Raw genomic sequence first — 13,228 nt, 5'->3', positions numbered from 1 at the left:
TTTTCCACAGTGAATTAAAATCCATCTTTATTTGTTTTTTTTTAATCTATAAAATAGAGAAACTCTGCTATAGACTTTTAGAGTAAACAAAATAAGTAAAACTATATTATAATGGTTAGTTCTGTGGTCATTACATACAGAAGGTATCTTATTGCCTCACAATTCAAGTCAATATGCATTTTAAAATATGCATGGTATCATTACTTAACTTAATGTCAATAATAAAAAGGTGGCATTTATTAAAGCCAATTCAAGATTTAGAATCAGCCTGACCGGGCAGTGGTGCAGTGGATAGAGCATTGGACTGGGATGCGGAAGACCCAGGTTAGAGACCCCGAGGTCACCAGCTTGAGTGAGGCCTCATCTGGTTTGAGCAAAAGGTCACCAACTTGAGTCCAAGGTCGCTGACTCGAGCAAGGGGTTACTCAGTCTGCTGAAGGCCCATGGTCAAGGCACATATGAGAAAGCAATCAATGAACAATTAAGGTGTTGCAATACGCAACGAAAAACTAATGATTGATGCTTCTCATCTCTCCGTTCCTGTTTGTCTGTCCCTGTCTATCCCTCTCTCTGACTCTCTCTCTCTCTCTCTCTCTGTAAAAAATAAAAAATAAAAGATTTAGAATCACTTTTAAAGCCCACATACCTTTCTTTACAATGAAAAATCCCCTATAAAAAGTTATACTGCAAATGAACTGCTTTTATGAAAATTACAAAAGATCTGCTATTGTGGTTGGAAATGACTGTTTCTTATGACATTTGTCTAAAACCTTTATTTTTAAATTTTGCCTACTGTACTTTTCAAAGCATGAGAAAAAGATATTCATGTTCCAAGTGGTGTCAAACCATGCTGGTTTTCTTAGCCAATGGGTTCCAATGAGAAATAATGGTCCATTTTTTAAAACCCCAAATCTTTTTCTCTTAATAAAAGTATAACACTTTGTAAATGTTCATATGTACCCTTTACCCGGTAGTTTATCAATCCCAGCACAAGAGCGTGCATATGCACACACGTGAGCGCGCGCGCGCACACACACACACACACACACATTCTCCCTACTCTACCCCACCACCCCCAGCACCCATTTACATACAAGGATGACAAGAAATTGAAAAACACAATTTGATAGTGAAAACAAATAGTAGAAGCCAGACTTGTTTTTTCTTTCCACAAAAACAAACAAAAATCCCAACAGCAATCAGATTTTCTAATTCTCAATCTGTAACATCTTAGAAAGTGTTTCTTTTCAAAGACAGCATCTTCTCAGACCAGGCTTTCTTCTTCATCTTGCATGAATTAAATCAAAACCACACCCCCTTTCACACAACCTGCTTTCCCAAATGCCCTGCATAAGCTAACGCGGGCTGCATATCAATTGCTTGGTGACTCTGGTATGTACTAGAGTCACAGTACTGCAGTCTGACTGCAGTCTCTTCTCTTAAAGGCCATATCCCTCCTTAGTTCTTGTCACTTCCTACCTTCTGCCATTCAAAACATAGTCTAAGCACATAACTGCTTATATTTCTGACATATTTCAGACATTAGCATCAGTTCATGTTAAAATCAGAAGTGTAAAATTTACTTGCAGATTTCAACTTGTAACTACATTTTTTCAGTTTTAAGACAAGAAAATTCAAGTAATTCAGCTTGTTTCCCTGCCTTCATTTGATCAGAGCACTTGCCCTCACATTTCCTCCCCCCTCCGATTTTGCCACCAAGCAGATGTAGTAAAATCAGACAAAAACTCAATTGTATGTAGCCTTGTGAACCAGAGCTGTTCCCATTCCCAGCTTAACAGCGAATATAAATAATGCACATACACACACCTACTTCCCAAATACATTGTTGACAGTGTCATTTCTGTTCATCTTTAGGTAGCACGAGTCTCATCAGCACAGAGAGACTCTCACTGAAAAGTCACTGCAGGTATTTATGGATAAATCAACAGCTCTGTGGCATGCTTGTGTTTTATTTTTTCAATTAAAGAACCTGGAGCTAACTGCCAGACTGTTTAAGGAGTTGAAAGATTATAGTAATTAGATTTCGACTGTTTATGTCCCAGTAGCCTAATATAAAACATAACCTAAAATTAACTAGTTTTTCCTTCCTACTCATTCTCTTTAAAGCAATCTATTGAAAACTTAAAGTTTAAAGGACACTGTCAAATACTGTTGTTCAGGGCTTTGCGTTGAGAAGGATGATTTCTCTTACTGATTAAAAAAATCAAACGCATGCTTTTCATTCTGTCCAAATTACCACATGACAAATCATAGCCATGTGAGTATTACTATCAGCTTTTTTGGTGCTGCAATTTACTACAAAAATGGTTAGGTCTGAATTCATTATTTTAAATTAATCATATCTCAGTATATGACCTCAAGATTTCCTTTACTTCACCAGTTTACAATTCACATGAGGTTTATCACTCAGAAATCATATTGGTGGACATTTAAATATGCTATTTGATATGAAAATGGTATTCACAGAATACAGTTATACACTTTTCCTGTTGTGTTCTATAAACAGTTGGTGTGTGGTAGATAATTGGCTTATGTCCATTCATCATTGATAAATCTATTTACACATTTTTATCAAAAATATGGTATTTATATTTATATGTGTGTAGTTCTTCTAAATTTCACTTTAGTTCACGTTAATGTAAAAAATTGCCAAACCTCCAGAGTAATTTTATCTTCTAAAGAATTATGACAGTAAGGGTTTTGTTTTCTGAACAGGCAGCTCTGGGAAAACTTTTTTCTAGATTTCATGAAAAGCAGACATTTTGAGTTCTATATTATCAAAAGAAATGACATTGGATGAATCAAAATAAGCTAAAGAAAAGTATGAAAGACATACTTTTCCCTAGTCTTCTGTTCCCCATCCTCATATGACTAAGGGTTTTGGCTCTTGACATCCAGCCTGGCACAGGCCATCTAAGTTGAGCTCTGGGAGGATCGGTCATCATGCGGGCTCCCATCGGAATTTTCCGTCTCGCCCTCAGATATGGCCTGCATGGGCGCATTGTACAGCCTGCAGCGGACACTGTAGCGGCTGCTGCTGGCTGCAGGGGGGGGGGGGGCCAGGAACGTCCAACCCTTGCTGATGCTGAGGTGGCAAAGTTCTTTGAGGAAAAAGCCTTCTGCATTAACTCGTGGGGAGCAGGGCGAGAGTGGGGACAATGCTTCAGCGCCAGGTACCCCCTGGTGTGCCTCATGGGTGCTTTGCAGGGACTCAGCTGTGAGCTCTCCAGGAGGTTTAGGCAGGAGGGACTCTTCAGGATCTCAGTAGCAGACCTGCGGTAACTGGAATCTGAACAACTGCCTTTCTTGAGGAGTAGCAGCTTAAACTCTTCGTTGGATGTGTTGGACTTTTTAGCATTTCGGTAGATGAGGCCAGGAGACCTCTGGCTGTTTGGGGTGGTCACATTGCTGTTGGGTGAAGTGACAGAACCAGTGCTGTTGCTGCTGCTGCCAAGGGAAGCTCTTGATTTGCTTCGAACAGACATATCCCCAGAATCTTTTCTTCCAAGTACTTTCCTCTTGAACCTTTTAAGAAAAGGAAGAATCTCAGTCCAGATGCATTTAAAAATGTTTCCATTGATTTTGGGGGGAGGGGAGAAGAGAGAGATAGAAGGGCATCAGCTCGCCATTCCATTAGTTGTTGCATTTAGTTGTGCATTCGTTGTTTGCTTCTCGTATGAGCCCTGACCTGGGATGGAGCCCACAACCTTGGCACACCAGGATGATGCTTTATTTACTTAGCTTCTTGGCCAAGTCCAGATACAACTTTATGAAACAGAAAGTGTTACGTTACATTCACACATTTTATTTTAAGTGAGAGGAGGGAAGGTGGTGAGACAGACTCCCGTATGCACCCTGGCCAGGATCCACCCAGCAACCCCTGTCTGGGGCCGATGCTTGAATCAACTGAGTTATTCTTAGCAACTGGGGCTGACACTTGGACCAACTGAACTATCCTCAGTGCCCAGGGTGACCCTTTAACCAGTAGAGCCACTGGCTGCAAGAGGGGAAGAGGGAGAGGAGGGGGAGAGGGAGGGGAAGAGAAGCAGATGGTTGCATCTCTTGTGTGCCCTGACTGGGAATTGAAACTGGGACATCCATATGCCAGGCTGACACTCTATCCACTGAGATAGCCAGCCAGGGCCAAACATCTCTTTAAAGACTATTTTGGTACACTCTATCTGATCGGATACTAAGTATTAGGGCTGTGGAGATGAGGAGTAAAATACAGTCCTTACTCTTTTAACACAAACAGCCTGAGAAAAATTGTCAGCGACCATGGGATCATGTCTATGATCTCACGCTCAAGCCGACAAGCCAGATGAGCCTGTGCTTAAGCCAGTGACCTCGGGGTTTCGAACCTGGGATCCCAGGGTCCCAGGTGGGTTCTGGAAGTATGAACCATTAGACATAAATTAGGTTCTGGAAATGACCATCAAGCTTAACCTTTTGTGTGCCTCAGGGTAGAAAGACAAGTCTAGTAATCTGGCACAAGAACTGCTGTAACAGCAAATATTTCTCATCACAAAGAACCATGTTACATGACTTTTGATTTTTAAATCACCCAACAGTGCCACTCTGTGGACAAAATATGATACACTTAAGAACCTATTTCTTTTTTTATTTTTATTAAACTTCTATTTTCCTGATTAACAAAGCTTTTTTAAAAATAAATAGTACATAAGTTAATTATTGCTAGCAAAACAATAATCATAAAACTTCAATTCTAGGTATTTCTACACAATTTTTTTGAAAGAGAGAGACAGGCAGGCAGGGAGAGAGATGAAAAATATCAACTTGTAGTTCCGGCAGTTTTTTAGTTGTTCAATGATTGCTTCTCATTCGTGCCTTGACCGCAAGCCTCCAGCTGAGCCAGTGACCTTGGGATTCAAGCCAGCGATCTTGGAGCTCAAGTCAGCGACCATGGGATCATGTCTATGATCTCACGCTCAAGCCGACAAGCCAGATGAGCCTGTGCTTAAGCCAGTGACCTCGGGGTTTTGAACCTGGGATCCCAGGGTCCCAGGACTACCCACTGTGTTACTCCCTGGTCAGACTACATAATTTTTTTTTAACCAAGGCTTTTACTTTCTTTTTCCACCCAGGAGCACTTTTTTTTATTTAATTTTTTAATTCCAGTTTACATTCAATATTGTTTGATATTAGTTTCAGGTGCACACTACGGTGGTTAGACAATGATATACTTTTACAAAGTGGCCCCTTGATACTTCCAGAACCCACCTGACAGCATACATACTTATTACAATACTATTGACTATATTCCCTAAACTGTATTTTACATTCCCATGACTACTTTGTAACTACCAATCTGTATTTCTCAATCCCTTACCTGCACTGGACCTGCACCTGGATCATTGGATGAGCAAGTTGGGCTATAACTTTCACTGCCAGAGAGTGAAGCGGGAAGAGGAGGAACCTGCAACATTTTCAGCATTTCGGCCCTCGTGTAATCATATTGTCTGTATACATCACAACATAGCCTCTGAAAGGGCACAAAGCCAGCATACTAAAACTGAGTGAGCAAAAAAGGAAATACAGGGGAGTGACGTCAGAGAAATGGCACCGTGAGGAGCGCTCCCGATACCTCTTCCCAAAATTTCAACAAGTTCTACAACCAGAGACAGAAAAATCTATCCCTGGAGTGTCTGGAAGTCCCACACACTGAACAAGAAAGTATGATTGGGCAAAAGTTGGCTAAATATGTAATCAACCCTGAGGAAATAAGACGGAGAAAGGAACACTCTGCCTTCCTCACTAACCTGAGCAAGGGCTGCTTTCACTTGGAACTGAGAGAGAGTGGGGGCTGGGGGCATGAAGGGAGCCAGGCTGGGGCAAAGACATTCAAGCCAAGGAAAGAGTGTGCCCCTGGTAACTCAGCCCACGCGAGCCAACGCCGGCACTGGACCCCGGCAGAGGCAGGTGAGCAGCTGCCGCCATTACCCCTGATATCCTGGTCGGCGAGCGCAGATAGTGTGCGCGAGGTTCCTCCTAGTGCCCCTGGCCTGGGCGCCCATGTTCCTGGACAGAGGGGCAGAGCGAGAGACTTCTGCGTGGGCTGCAACTAGAGTCTCAGTGTGGTCCCTGTTCCCCCAGCAACAGCACACAGGGAGTATGTGAAAGCAAACTTCCCTGCACCCGGACTTCTCCAGGTGGGTGGGGTGCCTCACCCAGCTATACAAGCTAACAGACCCGGGAAGAAAAAATACAGAAGCACTAGGGGGAGGGGCGCGCAGGCAGCTTGCAGACAGTCTCTGGAGCAGATCTGCGGATCCAATCGCTGAAATTAGCTTAACCCACAGTATGCTCACCACCCAACTGGCTTACGCAGCTCTAGTTGACAAGGTCTCTCTCAGATCAGTGATCTAAGACAAGAGACGTGATAGTTTTTAGTGCCTCTTGCTATGCACGTAGGGGTGGGGGCAACTTCCTGTCAGCCGATACAGGGTGAAAAACACATTCCTACGGAACAAGACTCAGAGAGCACTGAAGAAGTTAGACAGGATAAGCTGTAGGCTTTTTAATAAGAAAGAAGCCTGCAGAAAGCAATCCTACAGACTGCTAAGGCAAATTTAACTAGATATACCTGGGAAACTGAACAGAAGTCAATATGCCCCCTACCTGCTTAAGCTGGTGGCTCTGATGGGCAGAGCTTTCATACTCAGGGCTGTACACTAAAAAGAGGGACTTGGCAGCTTTTAAAACCTCCTGTTCTGCAGGCAGCGACTAGGGCATCTTCTTACCAGCCAATACAGGTTACAAAGTGCAAAAAGCCTGGGGAGAGTGGTCCCACAGAGTGCTGATGCATACTGGACACGCCTGAAGGCTCACAGAAAGACACCTTGAGGGCAACTAACTCCCAGCTCTGCCTAATTACACTGGCTGCTCTGACTGACAAGAGCCTTACCCAGAGCTCTGCGCTGAGTGGGGATAGAGTGGGGATCTGTCAGCTCTTTGAGCCTCTTACTCTCCAGGCAGTGGCAGCGGCAACCCCATAGCTGGATCATCAGGCTGCTAATTCAGGAAGGAGAGACTAGGAGAGAGGCTCTGAAAAAATAGACTCTCCCATTGTTGAAGCCTGCAAATGCTAACAAGCCCCGACTACCATCGAGACTGAGGCCTAGTATATGACATCGCCATAGAGACACATCAACAGCAAATTTCTACCTAAACATGCCACAGGGGCAGAGCCTGGGGTACAGAGCCACTGACTAGGAGGAGGAAGAGGAAAGAAAAAGGAAGAAGAAAACCTCTCAAAATCAAGAAAAATCCACAGTCTTTATAATTTTTCCACTTTTTTTGTTTCTTTCATATTCTTATCTTTTTTTTTTTTTCTTCTTCCACCTCGGTCCTTTTATTCTCTGCTCATCTTATTCTTTTCTCTTCATCTTGAACAACATTACCCATAAGTGTTACATTTCCCTTTTTTTTTCTTTTTTCTTTCTCTCTATGAGGGTTACACTTCAAAAGCCTTAACTCTTTCCTTTTTATTCTTTTTTCCCTTTTTCTTTTTTCGCCCTCTCTTAGTTTCTCCTTTTCTCCTTTACTTTTCCTCTTATTTGATCCTCACTCACGAACAAATTATTTTATTTTGGATTCAAATTTTTTCTTTGTGGCATTTTGTGTGCTTTTTACTTCACTTTTTAACTCATCAGCACGCCCCCCCAACCCTGGCTCTCCATTCTATGTAGTTTTTGTTCCACTTAATACAATAGTATTTTTTCCTTTTTTCTGTTTCTCTCTTGTCCCTTTCACTATATCTCTCAGTGGACCATCATTTACAAGCAAGTTATTTTATTCTTGATCCAAATTTTTTCCTTTTTTGCATTTTGTGGGTCCCTACCTACTTTTTGCCCCTTTATCACTTCTCCCTAACTCAGGCCCTCCGTTATAGGTAGTTTTTGTTCCATTTACCACAATATAATTCTCAGTTTTTCAAGGTATTTTCTCAAAGAGGGAAAGAAAAAAGGAAAAAAAGAAATAATAATAATTTTTAATTATATTTTATTGTTGTCTTTTTTTATTTTTTATTTTTTATTAATTATCATTAGTGGTATTAACAAGACCACCCTCAGATGCCATTAAGGAAAAGGAAATCGAATATCATGGATACAAAAGACAGAGATGTAGCACAGATAGATGAGAAAAATCTATAGAAAAATAATTTAACAGATTGGAAACCTTAAGAGTTAAATGACAGATAATTTAAAATAGAAATCCTAAAAATACTCACAGATATACAATAAAACACAAAAAGAAAACTTAGGGAGCTCAAAAAACAACTCAATGAACACAAAGAATATATTACCAAGGAAATTAAAACTATGAAAACAAATCAAACAGAGATGAAAAACTCAATTCATGAACTGAAAAAATGAGGTAACAAGCTTAGCTAATAGAACAGGCCAGATAGAAGAGAGGATTAGTGACATAGAAGACAAGCAACTTGAGGCACAACAGAGAGAAGAAGAGAGAGACTCAAGAATTTTTAAAAAATGAGAAAGCCCTACAGGAATTGTCTGACTCCATCAAAAAGAGTACCATAAGAATAATAGGTATATCAGAAGGAGAAGAGAAAGAAAATGGAATGGAGAACATATACAAACAAATAATAGATGAGAACTTCCCAAGCCTGTGGAAAGAACTAAAGCCTAAAATTCAAGAAGCAAACAGAACACCGAGTTTTCTTAATCCCAACAAACCTACTCCAAGGCAAATCATAGTGAAATTGGCACAAACCAACGACAAAGAAAAAATTCTCAAGGCAGCCAGGGAAAAGAAGAATACAACATATAAAGGAAGGCCTATTAGATTATCATCAGATTTCTCAGCAGAAACTCTACAAGCTAGAAGAGAGTGGACCCCAATATTTAAAGTTCTGAAACAGAGGAACTTCCACCCAAGAATACTATACCCATCAAAGCTATCCTTCAAATATGAAGGAGAAATAAAAACATTCACAGATACAGAAAAGATGAGGGAATTTATCATCAGAAAACCCCCACTTCAGGAAATACTAAAGAGGGTTTTCCACCCAGATACAAAGGACGAAACAAAAGAAAACCACAAGTAAAAGGTCCACCAAGAAAACAATAAAACCAAATTTAAACTATAACAACAAAAACAGAAAAAGGGGAGAGGACGAAGATTAACAGTAGCAAAGGATGATGGAATGCAGAAGCACTCATAAGATAGTGTACTATAATGAACATGGTAGGTACCCTTTACATTACTTAATGGTAACCACACTTGAAAAAAACACCAAAGAAGCACATGACTTAAAAAAGGGAGTAACAGGCCCTGGCCGGTTGGCTCAGCGGTAGAGCGTCGGCCTGGCGTGCGGGGGACCCGGGTTCAATTCCCGGCCAGAGCACATAGGAGAAGTTCCCATTTGCTTCTCTACCCCCCCCCTTCCTCTCTGTCTCTCTCTTCCCCTCCTGCAGCCGAGGCTCCATTGGAGCAAGGATGGCCCGGGTGCTGGGGATGGCTCCTTGGCCTCTGCTCCAGGCACTGGAGTGGCTCTGCTCATGGCAGAGCGACACCCTGGAGGGGCAGAGCATCACCCCCTGGTGGGCAGAGCATCACCCCTGGTGGGCGTGCCGGGTGGATCCCGGTCGGGCGCATGCGGGAGTCTGTCTGACTGTCTCTCCCCGTTTCCAGCTTCAGAAAAAAAAAAAGGAGTAATAGAGGAAAGAACTATGGATTAGAACCAAACAAAAACAAATGATAGAAAAACAAGAGAGAAGAATCAAACAAGATAAAAAACTAACAGAAAGCAATATATAAAATGGCAATAGGGAACCCTCAAGTGTCAATAATTACACTAAATGTAAATGGATTAAACTCACCAATAAAAAGACACAGAGTAGCAGAATGGATTAAAAAAGAAAATCCAACTGTATGCTGCCTACAAGAAACACATCTAAGCAACAAGGATAAAAACAAATTCAAAGTGAAAGGCTGGAAAACAATACTCCAAGCAAATAACATCCAAATAAAAGCAGGTATAGCAATACTCATATCTAACAATGCTGACCACAAGACAACAAAAGTAATCAGAGACAAAAATGGTCATGTCATAATGATTAAGGGGACACTGAATCAAGAAGACATAACATTTCTTAATATATATGCACCAAAACAAGGAACACCAAAATATATGACAGCTACTGACTGACCTAAAAACAAAAACTGACAAAAATACAATCATACTTGGAGACCTCAATACGCCGCTGACAGCTCTAGATCGTTCATCCAAACAGAAAATCAATAAAGAAATATTGGCCTTAAACAAAACACAAGAGCAATTGGATATGATAGGCATTTACAGGACATTTCATCCCAAAGTGACAGAGTAAACATTTTTCTCTAGTGTACATGGAACATTCTCAAGAATTGACCATATGTTGAGTCACAAAAATAACATCAGCAAATTCAGAAAATTGAAATTGTACCAAGCATATTTTCTAATCATAAAGCCTTGAAACTAGAACTCAACTGCAAAAAAGAGGTTAAAAAACCCACAAAAATATGAAAACTAAATGACATACTTTTAAAAAATGAGAGGGTCAAAGAAGAAATAAGCACAGAGATCAAAAGATATATACAGACAAATGAAAATGACAATACAACATATCAGAAAAAGAGATGCAGCAAAAGCAGTAATAAGAGGGAAGTTCATATCACTTCAGGCCTATATGAACAAACCAGAGAGAGCCCAAGTAAACCACTTAACTTCACACCTTAAGGAACTAGAAAAAGAAGAACAAAGACAACCCAAAACCAGCCGAAGAAAGGAAATAATAAAAATCAGAGCAGAAATAAATGAAAGAGAACAGAAAAATTAATAAAACAAGGAGCTGGTTCTTTGAAAAAATCAACAAAATTGACAAACCCTTGGCAAGACTCAACATGGAAAAAAGAGAAAGGACTCATAAAAACAAAATACAAAATGAAAGAGGAGAAATCACCACAGATATCAAAGATATACAAAGAATTATTGTAGAATACTATGAAAAACTATATGCCACCAAATTCAACAATCTAGAAGAAATGAATAAATTCCTAGAACAATACAACCTTCCTAGACTGAGTCATGAAGAAGCAGAAAGCCTAAACAGGCCAATAAGCAGGGAGGAAATAGAAAAAACTATTAAAAACCTCCCCCAAAATAAAAGTTCAGGCCCAGACGGCTATACTAGTGAATTCTATCAAACATTCAAAGAAGACTTGGTTCCTATTCTACTCAAAGTCTTCCCAAAAATTGAAGAAGAAGCAATACTTCCAAACACATTTTATGAGGCCAACATAACCCTCATACCGAAACCTGGCAAGGATGGCACAAGAAAAGAAAAATACAGACCAATATCTCTAATGAATACAGATGCTAAAATACTAAACAAAATACTGGCAAATCAAATACAACAACATATTAAAAAAATAATACATCATGATCAAGTGGGATTCATCCCAGAATCTCAAGGATGGTTCAACATACGTAAAATGGTTAACGTAATACACCATATCAACAAAACAAAGAACAAAAACCACATGATCTTATCAATAGATGCAGAAAAGGCATTCGATAAAATACAACACAATTTTGTTTAAAACGGTCAACAAAATGGGTTTAGAAGGGAAATATCTCAACATGATAAAGGCCATATATGATAAACCATCAGCTAACATCATATTAAATGGCATAAAACTGAGGACTTTCCCCCTTAAATCAGGAAATAGGCACGGTTGTCCACTCTCTCCACTCTTATTTAACGTGGTGCTAGAAGTTCTAGCCTGGGCAATCAGACAAGATAAAGAAATAAAAGGCATCCATATCAGAAAAGAAGAAGTAAAGGTTTCACTTTTTGCAGATGATATGATCTTATACATCGAAAACTCCAAACACTCCACAAAAAGATTACTAGAAAAAATAAACCAATACAGTAAGGTTGCAGGATACAAAATTAATATACAAAAGTCCATAGCCTTTCTATATGCCAAAAGGAAACATTAGAATAAGAAATGAAAAAATAATCCCCTTCACGGGTGCAACAACAACAAAAAAAATAGCTATGAATAAACATAACAAAGAATGTAAAGGACCTATATAACGAAAACTACAAAGCATTGGTAAGGGAAATCGAAAAAGATACAATGAAATGGAAAAATATTCCCTGTTCTTGGATAGGAAGAATAAATATAATCAAAATAACCATATTACCCAAAGCAATATACAAATTTAATGCAATTCCCATCAAAATTCCAATGACATTTTTTAAAGAAATGGAACAAAAAATCATCAGATTTATGAGGAACTATAAAAAACCCCAAAGAGCTAAACCAATCCTAAGGAAAAAGAATGAAGCTGGGGGGCATTACAATACCTGACTTCAAATTATATTATAGAGCCACCACAATCAAAACAACATGGTATTGGCAGAAAAATAGACACTCAGACCAATGGAACAGAATAGAAAGTCCAGAAATAAAAACACACACACATATATATAGTCGATAAAGGGGGCAACAACACAATGGAGAAAAGAAAGCCTCTTCAACAAATGGTGCTGGGAAAACTGGAAAGCCACATGCAAAAGAATGAAACTCGACTATAGTTTGTCCCCTTGTAGTAAAATTAATTCAAAATGGATCAAAGACCTAAATATAAGACCTGAGAAAATAAAGTACATAGAAGAAAACATAGGTACTAAACTCATGGACCTTGGTTTTAAAGAGCATTTTATGAATTTGACTCCAAAGGCAAGGGAAGTGAAGGTAAAGATAAATGAATGGGACCACATCAGACTAAGAAGTTTTTGTACAGGAAGAGAAACTGACAACAAAATAAACAGACATACAACAAAATGGGAGATGATATTTCCAAACAACAGCTCAGATAAGGGCCTAATATCCAAAATATACAAAGAACTCATAAAACTCAACAACAAACAAACAAACAATCCAATAAAAAAATGGGAAGAGGACATGAACAGACACTTCTCCCAGGAAGAAATACAAATGACCAACAGATATATGAAAAGATGCTCATCCTCATTAGTTATTAGAGAAATGCAAATCAAAACTACAATGAGATACCACCTCACACCTGTTTTATTGGCTATTATCAACAAGACAGGTAATAGCAAGTGTTGGAGAGGCTGTGGAGAAAAAGGAACCCTCATCCACTGTT

The sequence above is a fragment of the Saccopteryx bilineata genome, chromosome X (assembly GCF_036850765.1).
Source record: "Saccopteryx bilineata isolate mSacBil1 chromosome X, mSacBil1_pri_phased_curated, whole genome shotgun sequence".
Lineage (NCBI taxonomy): Eukaryota > Metazoa > Chordata > Mammalia > Chiroptera > Emballonuridae > Saccopteryx > Saccopteryx bilineata.
Note: the sequence above shows the minus strand (reverse complement) of the source record.